The sequence below is a fragment of the Dendrobates tinctorius genome, unplaced genomic scaffold (genome assembly GCF_039654945.1).
Source record: "Dendrobates tinctorius isolate UK_male_01 unplaced genomic scaffold, ASM3965494v1 ptg000243l, whole genome shotgun sequence".
Lineage (NCBI taxonomy): Eukaryota > Metazoa > Chordata > Amphibia > Anura > Dendrobatidae > Dendrobates > Dendrobates tinctorius.
Window position 1 is genome coordinate 13,098,945 of NW_027361910.1, and position 15,997 is coordinate 13,114,941.

General features: G+C 43.0%; 1 protein-coding gene across 2 annotated transcripts in view; it reads right to left on the bottom strand.

The window, feature by feature from the left end:
- TMEM132C (transmembrane protein 132C) overlaps positions 1-15,997 on the bottom strand; it is a 982,344-nt gene that overhangs the window by 118,393 nt on the left and 847,954 nt on the right. The gene's annotated exons all lie outside the window — the stretch shown is intronic.

The following is a 15,997-nucleotide window of genomic DNA, read 5'->3' on the forward strand; positions in this document are numbered from 1 at the left end:
AGAATGGACACAAATTGCTGTACATTAGTTTTAGCTCCTCTTCTGCCTGCTCCTTGGAATCGATTGTCCATTAATGTATTTCTCTATGTTTTTTATGAAGCTTTAAATCTGGTTTATAAAGGTTTCCAAAAGGACGGACAATACCATAAAACAGACAAATTGGCAGATTTAAAAACTCTTGTTCCGTTCATTTCGGACTTTCCTTTCTATTAAATGTTCAAGAACAAAAGATTAAAAAAATATTTGCAAGAAATTAAACCGATTCCGAAGCCATTATATAAGTTTGATTTACGAAGAATAAAGAGACCAACCAGTATGTAATCTCCAGCAATGCTCATACCGGATACTCCCATGCTCTACATCTAAGAGTAACCAAGAGAAATCCTGCCAGCCGCCTGAGAATTGGCCCTGAATAAAGTAGTGGTACGCACACAAGGTCACCGACGACATGTCTTCTTTGTCATATTATGGATACAGCAAATTGTTTTATTAACTTCAGCTGGGACGTAGCTGATGGAGATGTAGGTCATATGTGATTTAATTTCACTTTAATCATCCGTGAGAACAATCCCGGAGCTGGTTGCTTCTCTGTGGGATTTTTTGCTCCCATTGCTTGTACATACAGGACCCGAACTCCAACTATATGCATTAAGTAGACTTAAAGAGGACGATTCCTTGACCTCGACTAGTTATTTTTAGAGTCCTGCTCATCTTCCAAAGACACTTTAAAAATATGTCCAGCTTATAGTCAGTATTTTAGATACCTCCACATTTTCATTACAATGCTAAGACATAACATAAGCATACCTGTTAACACACCTTTGTAAATTTGCATATTTAATTATATTTATATATAAAATATAGGCAGTTCCAGTGCAAAATACTGATGAACAGCCAATAATTTGCACCTGCGCTACCTCTGCCTTTTATCATGGGGGCCTGCTGCATCCTGCAATATATTGGTATGGTGACCAGGTATTGGTAAGTATAGGCTATTACACAATGAAACTTTCTAGGTAACTTGCCAGTCTGAGACTGCAGCGTGACCTGTATACTTGGCAACAAGCTCTATAATATACAATTAAAAAATCAATACGTTCTTGAGAATGTAGAGGATTTTTAATAAGAGATAAATTGCAAAGTTCCTCATCTTTATGATCACTTTGCAATTTTACCCATTTAAGAACTTGAAACAATCTCTTTTAATGCTTTATTGTGCACTTGTAAGCATCAGTTTTAAAAATGTTTGACTCTGTAGTCAGTAAGAAGGTCTATTTATTTATTTAAATGTTGATCAGGATTTACATTTATTCTCCCCAGATGACAACATATACAAATTACATTGTTGCTTTCCGTTTACACTGTGCATAAGCTGTAAAACTAGTATGTTGCCTGGAATTCGCAGTGTGCAATTTTGGGATAAAGTGGTTGTCCTCTAATGGGACAATCTCTTCTGAATCCCTACGTTCCCCCCCCAGTAAAATAATAACACCTATACTCACCTCGGTTGCTGGCGTCGTTTCAGCGGTATCTGCACTGACTCTCTTAGGGATCATGTGATATTGCTGTGTCATATGATCCCTGTGGCCAATGAGAGCTGGGTTTACCTTGTCTTCAGACAAATCACATACAGTGGGTACGGAAAGTATTCAGACCCCTTTCCATTTTTTACTCTTTGTTTCATTGCAGCCATTTGATAAATTTAAAAAAGCTCATTTTATTCTCATTAATGTACACTCTGCACCCCATCTTGACTGAAAAAAAATGAAATGTAGAAATTTTTGCAAATTTATTAAAAAAGAAAAACTAAAATATCACATGGTCATAAGTATTCAGACCCTTTGCTCAGACACTCATATTGAAGTCACATGCTGTCCATTTTCTTGTAATCCTCCTTGAGATAGTTCTACTCCTTCATTGGATTCCAGCTGTGTTTATTTAAACTGATAGGACTTGATTTGTAAAGGCACACACCTGTCTATATAAGACCTCACTGCTCACAGTGCATGTCAGACCAAATAAGTATCATGAGGTCAAAGGAACTGGTCAAGGAGCTCAGAGACAAAATTGTAGCAAGGCACAGATCTGGCCAAGTTTACTAAAGAATTTCTGCAGTACTCAAGGTTCCTAAGAGCAAAGTGGCCTCCATAATCCTTAATTGGAAGAAGTTTGGGACAACCAGAAGTCTTCCTAGACTCAGTCATCCAGCCAAACTGAGCAATCATGGGAGAAGAGCCTTGGTGAGAGAAGTAAAGAAGAACCCCCAAGATCACTGTGGCTGAGCTCCACAGATGCAGTAGGGAGATGGGAGAAAGTTCAACAAAGTCAACTATCACTGCAGTCCTCCACCAGAGTCAGGCATTTATGGCAGAGTGGCCCGACAGAAGCCTCTTCTCAGTGCAAGACATATGAAAGCCTCCATATAGTCTGCTAAAAAACACATGAAGGACTCCCAGGCTATGAGAAATAAGATTCTCTGGTCTGATGAGATGAAAATAGAACTTGTTGGTGATAATTCTAAGTCGTATGTGTGGAGAAAACCAGTCACTGCTCATCACCTGCTCAATACAATCCCAACAGTGAAACATGGTAGTGGCAGCATCATGCTATGTGGGTGTTTTTGAGCTGCAGAGACAGGACAACTGGTTGCAATTGAAGGAAACATGAATGCGGCAAAGTACAGAGATATTCTGGATGGAAACCTCTTCCAAAATGCTCTGGACCTCAGACAGCTGAAAGTTCACCTTACAACAAGACATTGACTTTAAGCACACAGCTAAAATAACAAAGGAATGGCTTCAGAACACCTCTGTGACCATTTTTGACAGGCCCCACAAAAGCCCTAATCTAAACCCAATTAAGCATCTCTGGAGAGACCTGAAAATGGCTGTCCACCAACATTCACCATTCAACCTGACTGTACTGGAGAGGATCTGCAAGGAAGAATGGCAGAGGATCCCAAAACCAGGTGTGAAAAACTTGTTGCATCATTCCCAAGAAGGCTCATGACTGTACTAGCTCAAAAGGGTGCTTCTACTCAATACTGAGCAAAGAGTCTGAATACTTATGACCATGACAAAGAGTGAACAATTTTAAGGGGTCTGAATACTTTCCGTACCCACTGTATAACCATAGGAAAAAAAAAATGCAGCAGCGATCATTTTAGAGGAAATAGATCTGGACTATTCTCATAAATTTTTCACGGATATTGCAGACCATATAACAGTTGTCATGCCACATCACTGCTGGTTGTCAATGTCACATGATCCCGGGGAGAGCAGGTACTGACACCACTGGAACGATGCCAGCATAGGTCATGACTATAGGTGTTAATATGTTGTTACAAAGGAGACACATAGGGATTGAGAAGGGGTTGTCCTAGTAGTGGAAAACCTGTCTATGTGGATTAAGATTACTCAACATTGCACATGCTCTTTCACCAAATACAAATTATGCTTTATTGTGCTGTGATAAGCCAGTGTTGTGTTATCACAGTCAATTCCACCTTTGTTACATCTATATGTGCTACATTCTGGGACATTGCCAGGAATCTCTCGGAATTCTATCCTGTTGAAATCTGGACACTTTTTGGCATGGGATCGTGCTTCCCACATCAAAATTTTCCATCTTTGTCATGTGTTACCAACAACAGATTAACTTTTAATGTCAAAATGATATTATCAGTATTTGCATCATAAATGACTCTTGGTTAGCCTAAGGCTACACATGAAGGATTGGATAGAAAAGCTTCACATGCTATGAATCTAATGCCAATCCTTTTAACACTGTTGAACTTTGTTTAATTTTTCCCAGTTATATCTGAATCCCTCAGCTGTGAATCCGCCATGTCTTGTTGCCACGGTATGCGCACTGGAGTGCTGTAAAGTTATGTGTATTTGCAACAGAAGGTTCATTGCAACCAGTTCATTTTTTCTCTGTGTTCTGGAAGGAGAAGAGTCACTCAGGATACGCTCAGTTCTTTAGTGTTCACAGGGGAAACATTTCAGGCGCTTAGGCTATTGTACGGTGTCTGCCAACCTCTGCTATTCTCATCAACGGCTGTATGAGACGAGCAATTACATCCAGACACACAAAGGAAGGCAGAGGCCAGAACACAGCGATAACGCTTTCATTGCAACAACTAATAGTAATACAGAGTTTCATAAGCCCATTTATTTTATGGCAATTGCTCGGCTTAGAAGAGTTTATATACAATAAAAAGCCGCTTTACGCTCTTTGGGCTGTTGTGTGCAGTGTATTATTTATGACGTTATCATTGTTGTATATCAAGGCTTCTACCAGCGATACAATAACATACAGAAATAAGGAAAAAAATCGTAATTAGAGAAAAGACTATCTGCATTTTGAACTGGCAGATCAAGAGAAGAATTACATTACACTGGATTGTTGACAGATTAATGGTGCCGGAATCCTACAGTAACTGCCTTCACCGGCAAAAAAAGATCAGGTCACAACCCAGATATTAAATAGGTTAAATCACTGCCATTGATACTGATCAGTTTGGCTAAGCAACTATACTTTTCTATTGCTGCTTGCTTTTGTACATTTTAGTGAAAAGCTCCTGACTTCTTTTTTTAAGACTTATTGTATTTTCTATTTTTTGGCAAAGGTTTTTTTTTGGCATTAGCATTTTGATGACCTGTCTTAATGGTTGTATCAGATTGGTGGTGATAAGACTCTTGGAACCTTTGCCAATCTCCAGCTTAAAGGAGTCCCTGTGTTGGTGAATGCTGCAGTTTCTTCAATGCTTACTTTTATCCATCTACCTGCATGCCATCTAGTTACTAGTATTACAGTGCTGTCCCACTAAAGTTTTGTAAGCAGGGCCAACGTTAGGGGCAGGCAGACCAGGCAGCCGCCTAGGGCCCCTACTCCTTCAGGGGGCCCCAGCAAGTAGCGTGCCGCTAATAGCAGCATACCACGTGGCCATTATGGGGCCCCTGATTAATTGGCCCAGCGCAGCCCCCTCCACCCATTCGCATCCCGCACTCAACTTATCGGGATCATAGATACTGATACAGTTTAAAGCAGTGATGGAGAAGAGAGCATCATGTGCCTCTGACTCTGCAGTGTGTGCCAGCAGTGGAGCTGATGAAATGCTCTGCAGAAGCCAGAGCAGTGGGGGAACCAGGAAGAAAGGTTAGTGTGTGGGTCTGTGTGTATGTATGTGGGGGGACTACACTATACAGTGTGTGGGGGGAGGGGGAGGCTGCATTATACTGTGCGTTTGGCCTGCACTATACTGTGTGTGGGGGACTGCACTGTATTGTGTATGTGTGGGGGGTTGCATTATACTGTGTAGGGGCTGCATTATACTGTGCGTATTTGTGGGGGGATGAATTATACTGTGATTGTGGAGCTGCATTATACTCTGAGGGGGCTTCTTTATATTCTGGAGGCTGCATTATACTCTATGGAACTACTTTATACTCTGAGAGGGCTACATTGTACTCTGAGAGGGCTATATTATACTTTGAGGGGGATGCTTTCTACTCTGGGGGCTACATTATACTCTGAGAGGGATACACTATACACAACGATAAAACTGCTGGAGAGATCAGCACAAATAGGGTCTTATCCGATAGAGAGTTTAGAGCATATACTCAGATTATACTTACCTGATGTGAGCTTTTAGTAAAGCATGTAGCGATATCAACTGCAGCAGATCCACGGGTCAGCAAGTGACAGTATTACAGATGAATAAGGAATTAATGCGGATATGGTCCATGCTACTGAATAAATGTAGGTTTAGACGTGTTTCACATAAAGGATGGTGGTTTAATTAATGCGTTTAGAAGTCTAAATGACTTCTCCATCAGGAATATATCACATGAATACAGAATCATAGAAAGGTTGATGTTTAAATAGGTGAAATTTCAAATAACTGCGCCAAAGGGATCACATGACAGACAATGTCAGAGTTCACAAGTCCAACGCATGATATGTTGATAAAATTATTGCACAATTAAAAAGACAAAATATACACTCACTGGCCACTTTATTAGGTACACCATGCTAGTAAGGGGTTGGACCCCCTTTTGCCTTCAGAACTGCCTCAATTCTTCGTGGCAGAGATTCAACAAGGTGCTGGAAGCATTCCTCAGAGATTTTGGACCATATTGACATGATGGCATCACACAGTTGGCGCAGATTTGTCGGCTGCACATCCCTGATGCGAATCTCCCGTTCCACCACATCCCAAAGATGCTCTATTGGATTGAGATCTGGTGACTGAGGAGGCCATTTGAGTACAGTAAACTCATTGTCATGTTCAAGAAACCAATCTGAGATGATTCGAGCTTTATGACATGGCGCATTATCCTGCTGAAAGTAGCCATCAGATGTTGGGTACATTGTGGTCATAAAGGGATGGACATGGTCAGCAACAATACTCAGGTAGGCTGTGGCGTTGCAACGATGCTCAATTGGTACCAAGGGGCCCAAAGAGTGCCCAGAAAAAATTCCCCACACCATGACACCACCACCACCAGCCTGAACCGTTGATACAAGGCAGGATGGATCCATGCTTTCATGTTGTTTACGCCAAATTCTGACCCTACCATCCGAATGTCGCAGCAGAAATCGAGACTCATCAGACCAGGCAACGTTTTTCCAATCTTCTACTGTCCAATTTCGATGAGCTTGTGCAAATTGTAGCCTCAGTTTCCTGTTCTTAGCTGAGAGGAGTGGTACCCAGTGTGGTCTTCTGCTGCTGTAGCCCATCTGCCTCAAAGTTCGACGCACTGTGCGTTCAGAGATGCTCTTCTGCCTACCTTGGCTGTAACGGGTGGCAATTTGAGTCACTGTTGCCTTTCTATCAGCTCGAACCAGTCTGCCCGTTCTCCTCTGACCTCTGGCATCAACATGGCATTTCCGGCCACAGAACTGCCGCTCACTGGATTTTTTTTCTTTTTCGGACCATTCTCTGTAAACCCTAGAGATGGTTGTGCGTGAAAATCCCAGTAGATCAGCAGTTTCTGAAATTCTCAGACCAGCCCTTCTGGCACCAACAATCATGCCACGTTCAAAGGCACTCAAATCACCTTTCTTCCCCATACTGATGCTCGGTTTGAACTGCAGGAGATTGTCTTGACCATGTCTACATGTCTAAATGCACTGAGTTGCCGCCATGTGATTGGCTGATTAGAAATTAAGTCTTAACACACAGTTGGACAGGTGTACCTAATAAAGTGGCCAGTGAGTGTATATTGATATTCCATGATTATGACAATATTTTCTATTTCATAGTATTCAAGTGAAAGAAGAAAGGAAAAAGACTTAAAAAGGAGAAGTTGGAAAAAAATGAAAGGTCGGGGCCTGAACCTTTGGCGCCGCTATTTGAAATCCCAGTACCTAATGGCAGTCAAGGTACTTTTGGCTTGCACATCGATGACCGTGCGACCCTCCAAATAAATGCCAACCCAAACCATTGGTGACCCACTGCCAAACCGGTCATGCTAGAGTGGCAGGCAGCAGAACTTTCTCCACGATGTCTCCAGACTCTGTCACATAGAATCATAGAATCATAGAATCATAGAATCGTAGAGTTGGAAGGGACCTCCTGGGCCATCTGGTCCAACCCCCTGCTCAAAGCAGGATTCGCTAAATCATCCCAGTCAGATGTCTGTCCAGCCATCACGTCTGTTATATGTGTTCATTGTGAACCTGCTCTCATCCGTGAAGAGCACAGGGCATCAATGTTGAATCTGCCAACCTTGGTGTTCTCTGGATAATGCCAATTGCCCTGCATGGTGTTGGACTTAAAGCCCCCAGTTGTAGACGTTGGTCTCTCATATCACAGTTTAAGCAAACACATAAATGTTAGTGGCTGCTGGAGGTCATCTTGCAGGGCTCTGGCACTGCTCCTCATGTTCCTCCTTGCACAAAGAAGGAGGTAGCAGTCCTGTTTCTGGGTTGTTTCCCTCCTATGACCCTGTCCATGTCTCCTGCTGTACTAGCCTGTCTCCTGCTGTACTAGCCTGTCTCCTGGTATCTGCTCCATGCTCTGGACAATGTGCTGCTGACAGACACAGCTACCCTTCTTGCCACAGTTCGCATTGATGTGCTATTCTGGATGAGCTGCACTACCTGAACAAAACTTCTGTGGGTTGCTGCTGTACCCCTAGGGGTGAGGACAATGACAGAATGCAAAAGTAACCAAAACCACAGCCAAAAGGGATGAGAATAGAGAAATGGTTGGTGTAAATAATTAAGCTCTGAGCTTTATTTCCTTCCATAAATTTTCCATTGGTTCAGGTTAGGGGATAGGATGGGTTATTTTATCAGCTTTATTTTCTTTCTCTGAAACCAATTGAGTTTCCTTGGCTGTGTGTTTGGGATCATCTTGGAATGTCTTACTGAAATGTCTACCTTCGTTTCATCTCCATTAACCTGGTAGATGGCAACAGATTTTTATCAAGAATGTCAAGGTACATTTGTCCATTTATCCTTCCTTCAATTATATAAAGTTTGACATTGACATTTACTGAAAAACAGCCCCACACCATGATGTTCCCACCTTCAAACTTCACTAATGGTATGGTGTTTTTGAGGTGATATGCATAGCCTTTTGGCCTCCAAAAATGGTGTGTATTATGGCATCCAAAGAGTTTGATTGATTATCCCAGTATTTCACAGGCTTGTCTAAAGGTCCCATTACATTTAGCGATGCATCAGCGATCCCGACAACGATACAACCCTGTCAGGATTGCTGGTGCATTGCTAAATGGTCGCTAGTGAGCTGCCAAACAGGCAGATCTCACCAGCGATGCAGCAGCGGTCGGCGGTCGTCACTTACCTGTCACACGCAGCGAGGATGACGTCTTCCGCCCGCATCCATGGAGTCGCTCGTCAGCGCCAGCAGGAAGCCGACGACGAGAAATGGACCATTCTGTTCTCGCGCGATCAGTGATATCCAGTGGGGAGCCAGGTCGGAGGTAAGTGTCACATGTAGCGAGATCGCTACCGATATCGCTGTTGCGTCACAAAATCGGTGACGCTTTAGCGATATCGCTAGCGATCTCGCTATGTGTGAAGGGGGCTTAAATGTTGCTGAGCAAACTTTAAATGCGTTTGAACATGCTTTTAGCAAAGGAGATTGCATGGTGAGTTTGCAAACAATCCATGGAAGTTGAGTGCATTACTTTTTTTTTAAACAATTGTACCTTCGGATTCTAGGTCTTTCAGTAGCTCTCAACAGGTGGTCTCTGGCTTTTGGACAGCTTTTTCTGATAATTCTTTTAACTCCTCTGTCTGAAATCTTACTGGGAGCACCTGGTCATGGCCTGTTTTCCAGATTATTTCCTCAATAGTGCTCACTGGAACATTCAGTAGTTTAGAAATTCTTCTGTAACTAATGCCATAAGCATGTTTTGCAACAGTAAGGTCACTGGTTTTACCCATCATGAGATGTTTCTTGTGTGGTACCTTGTTAATGAAACATCTTTTTATAGGTCCACAGTTGAATCAGCTGATATTGTTTTTCACTAAGTGTTAGGATTGCTTTCTAATTACTGATAGATTTCAGCCAGTGTCAGGACTGTCCATGTCTTTTTGCACCTTTCTTTCTTCATGTGTTCAATACTTTTTCCCTGTGCCATTTCTCATTGTTACACATAACTTAATTTATGGATATCTATGGTTTGATTTCTTTGCCTGTGTGGATTGGATGGGTTGTTACTAACACCTGGTGAGAATTTCATGTCAATATCACCTTGAGAAATATATTTACTTAGAAAATTGGTGACATGCCCAATACTTATTTCACCTCTGTGTGTATATATATATATATATATATATATATTGTAGGAATTCGCTCTGGTAGGTAATGGCAGGGCTGCAGTAACGAGGCAACACACAGGTTTAAAGTCCAATTTCAGTGGTTTAATGTCACGTTGCAAACAGCAGATTAACAGAAAGTAAGGAAAAACATAAATATACTCCAGCTTGAAGAACCACTGGTCCCAGACTCACCCCTTGCACGGGACGAGTTTAACTAAGCAGCTGCTAGGCCCGTGGCATCCAGCAGGTGCCATTCCCAGGGTTGTTGAGAGTCTTGCTGCTATAGTCCTGCAGCACGGGGATCCTGTATACAAGTTCAGGCTATGTCCAGCCAAGTTCCTGTAACTTCCAGACACACTCACCATGTGCCAAACACCAACCTCCATTACATAGCCCATAACCACTCCTACAAGTGAGGTAGACATCACATGGGCTGATCTCGTGACCTTGACATCATCGCAGGTCCTGCCTTTAGGGAAAAACCCAGCCAAACATTAACCTATTGGGAGAAATGTATCTCCGATCCAGTAAAACACCCTTTACTGTACCACATACCTCCCTCCTATGTTCAACCCTAAGGGGGTGGACACATGACATACAGTGAACTTTGGACAGGGCATCTGGATTCCCCTGTAGTCTGCCTGCCTGATGTTCTACTGAAAATTTAAAATTTTGCAGGGACAGGAAACACCTGGTGACTCAGGCATTCCTCTCCTTAGCTTGACTCATCCACGTAAGAGGGTAATGATCTGTCACCAACCGAAATGTTCTCCCGAGCAAATAGTAGCGCAATGACTCCAGTGCCCACTTGATGGCCAGGCACTCTCTCTCCACAATACTGTACCTGGTTTCAGCTGGAGTAAGCTTCCGGCTTAGGAAACTAACGGGATGCTCTTCCCCGTTAACCTCCTGAGACAGCACAGCCCCGAGGCCTATCTCAGAGGCATCCGTCTGCACAACGAGCTCTTTTTTGAAATTTGGAGTGATCAGGACCGGTGTATCACACAGTACCCCTTTTAACTTTGTAAAGGCCTCCTCAAACTGATCATTCCAGTGGACCATCACATATTTCCTCCCTTTTAAGCAGTCTGTTAAAGGCACGGACAGGGTTGCAAAGTTGGGAATGAACCGCCTGTAATATCCTACCAAACCTAAAAAGGCTTTTACTTGTTTTGTTGTGAGGGGACGGGGCCAGTTCTGAATTGCCTCCATTTTGTTTACCTGAGGCTTGAGAACTCCTCTCCCAATGACGTAACCCAAGTACCGAGCTTCCCCAAACCCTATGGAACACTTCATTGGGTTGGCAGTTAGCCCTGCTTGTCGCAGAGAGTCTATCACTGCCTGTACTTTTGCTAAGTGACTTTCCCAGATGGTGCTGTACACAATAATATCGTCTAGATAGGCTAAGGCATAGCGGCAATGGGGACGGAGAACAATATCCATTAATCGCTGGAACGTTGCTGGTGCGCCATGCAACCCAAAGGGTAACACCTTATACTGGAACAGCCCCTCGAGTGTTACAAAAGCTGTTTTTTCCTTTGCCGCCTCTGTTAGGGGTACCTGCTGTAATGGGTGCTACCAAGCTGGGGTACCTCTTTCAGTACCACCCCGTGTTTTCGGAGGTCCGCTCTGCGTTGGCTGAAGTCTGAATGAATGACGCTGGCTGGAATCCCTTGTTTACATGGGCGCATATAAAAGATCACTGCTTCTCCATGTATTTCCAGTCTGACAACACTTTACTCACAGGACACAGAATATATCACACAGATACAGAGGGCAGGCCAATAGAAAAGCGGCAGGCCAGACATACATTACAAAAGCAGCAGGTGGCCGGAGCCTGCCGATGTTTACTGTGGAAATTACAAAGGTGGGGGGAGGGCGGACAAAAGGGGAATATCGTGTCGCCTATGCCCAGGGGCGCAGCCTGTGGGCTGATGCATTAGGGACATGCATCTCACATAGAACCTATTATCCATACATATAACTGCACAACATATTCTGGGTGCTAAGTGGTTCTGTAACATGTAACACAGCTCCCCTTTTCAGCGACGCGATCGGCATAAAGTCTGATCCTTAACAGATCGGTTTGGGGATGACCGAAGTTTATGGGGTTGGGGAGCACTATACTCTGGAGAATGATATATGGGGACCACCATACACTGGAGCATTCCAAAGGTGGACATCAGACACTGGAGCAGCATTTACAGGGCCCATTATACACTGGAGCATTAGAAATGGGGCCCATTATATATGGAGCATTATTTGGGCCCATAAGACAGTGGAGCTTCATCCATGGGGACCAACATATACTGTAGCATTATGTGGAGCTCATCATATACTGTATCGAACATTATATGGGACCAATGATTCTGTATGGAGAAATATATGGGCCTCATTACTCTGTGTAGCACACTATGCGGTGGCCATAATACTGTATGGAGTAATGTACTGTCCGTTTTTGTAGCTATTGGAGAATTTAAAATGGATATCAGTCATGTGATGTAAGAAGTGAAGTATTTTTCATTGTACTATACCGCTATTTCTCTGTCGTATCAGAGGATCAAGAATTGTGGCATGTGTTAAAGGAGCCGATTGACACTCTTTGGCCCTGGGCCCACGAAAATCTGGAGCCAGCCCTACCCCCCCACAACTTTAACCAAATAACCCCCAATTTTCAATGCCTAACTATTATTATAAAGTAAATTAAGGTTGACAAGCTTAAGTAATAAGAATTGATGTTTTTGGCATTAAAATGGGCACTGTAGGTGTGTTTCCTGTCCTCCACTCACTGCCGACTTTTCTTTCCCATTGACTTGCATTGGGTTTCGTGTTTCAGTCGGCCTTCGACTTTTCACGATAATCGGCTGATTTTGTTCGACCCGACTTTTGCGAATATTGGGTTTCATGAAACCCGACTCGACCCAAAAAAGGCAAAGTCGCTCATCTCTAGTCTCCATTCTTCAAATGCCCATTTCATGGTCAACAATTCCCGATTCCCCACATCATAGTTACGTTCAGATGGGGAGAATTTTCGAGAAAAGAAGGGACAGGGATTCATTTTAGAAGTCATCGGATCTTTTTGGGACAAAACAGCTCCTGCACCAATCTCAGAAACATCTACCTCCACCTGAAATGGAAGTGAGACATCAGGTTGCCGTAGAACCGGAGCAGAAGTGAATCTCCGCTTAAGCTCCTGAAATGCCGAGACTGCCTCTGGAGACCAATTCACCACATCAGCGCCCTTTTTGGTCAGATCAGTCCGTGGTTTGACATTACCAGAAAAATTACCTATAAATTTACGATAGAAATTAGCAAAACCCAAAAACTTCTGGAGAGCCTTCAAAGAAGTGGGCTGAACCCAATCATAAATGGCCTGTACCTTGGCCGGGTCCATTTCAATAGCTGACGGAGACAAAATAAATCCCAAAAATGAAATCCTCTGTACACCAAATAGGCATTTCGATCCCTTAACATACAGGGAATTTTCCTTCAAAATCCGGAACACAGTCCGGACATGTTCCACATGAGAATCCCAATCACTGGAAAAGATCAAAATATCATCCAGATAAATGAACAAAAACTTATCCACAAAGTCCCGGAAAATATCGTTCATAAAGGATTGGAAGACAGAAGGGGCATTAGTGAGCCCAAAAGGCATCAACAGGTACTCAAAATGTCCCTTCGGAGTATTAAACGCCGTTTTCCATTCATCCCCGTGCTTCATGTGAATAAGATTATACGACCCCCTGAGGTCAAGCTTGGTAAACCAGCAGGCACTTTTAACTCTGTAAAATAAATCAGAAATCAGGGGTAACAGGTACTGATATTTAACAGTGATTTTATTAAGGGAACGATAGTCAATACAGGGCCTTAATGAACCATCTTTCTTGGTCACAAAAAAAACAGCACCTAAGGGTGAAGAGGATGGTCTAATATGACCCTTCTCCAATGACTCCTTAATATAAGATCGCATAGCATCATGTTCGGGTACCGATAAGTTGAAAAGCCGATCCTTGGGAAATTTATACCCGGGCATTAACTCAATTGCACAGTCATAACTCCTATGAGGAGGCAAAGATGCAGACTTACTCTCACTAAATACATCAGAAAAATCAGCCAAATAATCAGGAATATCATGAGACTGGGAAGATGGAGAAAACAGGAGTGTCATTAAGAACACACTGACAACCCCAACTCACCACAAACACAGATTTCCAATCCAAAACAGGATTATGAGTTTGCAACCCGGGAAAACCCAGAACAATAGTATCATGCAAATTGTGCATCACCAAAAATTTACAATTTTCTTGGTGGTCTGGGGTGACCCGCATTATCACCTGCGTCCAAAACTGGGGTTTATTCTCTGCCAAAGGAATAGCATCAATACCCCTCAAAGGGATAGGAGTCTGCAGGGGTATCATGGGAAAACCACAACGTTTAGCAAAGTCCAAATCCATCAGATTCAAAGCTGCTCCTGAATCCACAAAAGCCTTAGCGGAAAATGTAGATAAGGAGCAGATCAGAGTAATTGCCAAAAGGAACTTAGATTGTACACTGCCCACAGCAAATGTGTGCACAAAATGTTTCTCTCGTTTAGGGCAGACAGAAATAGTATGAGAGGTGTCTCCACAGAAAAAACACAGCTTATTATGCCTTCTAATCTCCTGATGTTGCGCCCTAGACAAAACCCTATCACATTGCATGGGTTCAGACGTTTGTTCAAAAGGCGGCAACGCCTCTTGTGTAGTTTTAGGTTCACGTAAACGCCGATCAACTTGAATGGCTAATGACATAGAATCATCAAGACCAGAGGGAACAGGAAATCCCACCATAACATCTTTTATGGTTTCTGATAAACCCTTCTGAAAGAGAGCTGCTAAGGCACCATCATTCCATGTAGTAAGGACCGCCCACTTTCGGAATTTTTGACAATATAACTCTGCAGAATCCTGACCCTGGTTCAATGCCAATAGGGTTTTCTCAGCTTGATCAATAGCATTAGGTTCATCATACAACAACCCCAAGGCTTGAAAAAATGCATCCACATTAGTCAGAATAGGATTTCTGGTGTCAGAGAAAAAGTCCAATCCTGGGGATTGCCGCGCTGCGAGGAGATGCCAATTTTAACCTGCTGCACAGAGCTCCCCGATGAGTTAGGCTTCAAGGCAAGAAATAGTTTACAATTATTCTTAAAATTCAAAAAATTAGACCGATCCCCAGAAAACACATCAGGAGTAGGGATTTTTGGTTCCACAGCATGTGATTGAGAGAGATAGGTGGAAATTCCCTGCACTTCAGCAGCGAGCTGCTCAACACGATCAGACAATTGCTTAATCTCCATTAAAGAAAAAAAATCCTCCTATGGCCCCAGAGAAAAAGAGGAAAAAATATATATATAAAAAAAAAATTCTGACACTTTTTTTTTTTTTTTACAATTCTCTCCTGCTTTTGAGTACCCTAGAATCTGTGGCTTAGGCTGGTGATTCTGTTATGATTGGGTCACCGAGGTGGAAAGCAAGACCAAGCTAAGCCACAGAAAACCAGAGAAGTTGGTAATTAAGCGGATTGCAGACCCCTGATCCTATCCACACAACTAGCAGTAGCTGTGGAGCGTACCTACGATGATTCTAGACGCCTCGACACAGCTGGAGAACTAAATAAGCCTAAAGCAAGAAAGGGGGACTCTAAACAGCAACAGAGCAGACCTCAAAGGAATAGATAGTCCCCAAACATATATTGTCGGTGAGACAAGATGAAAACACAAACGCAGGTAGGAAAATAGGCTGAGCAAACGATGGTGCCCAAGCTAACTAGACAGGACAGGAAAGGAAAGACACTGTCTGCAATCACGCAAAAAACCCCTGCAAAAAATACCCAACACATCTGAAAGGAAAAACACTGAAGTCACTAGACTTCACCTACTATATCAGCACTCTGGTATATTCTGAAAGCAGAGCAAAGAGAGGCCAATCTAATAAGGGACAAAACCAAACTGGCACAAACAGTAACATAAGGATGGAAATTCAGCACAGCCCCTGCCGGGGCTGGCTGACCACACAAAACTGAAATACACAAAACCAAATCAATGTGAACAATAGCAAAAGAACACTTAGTTTGAGCATGCAGGAACTGAGCTGGAAACTAAGACCTCAGGAGGCAGGAAAAAATCACCAGCAGGGATAGAGGGAGTCGGCTG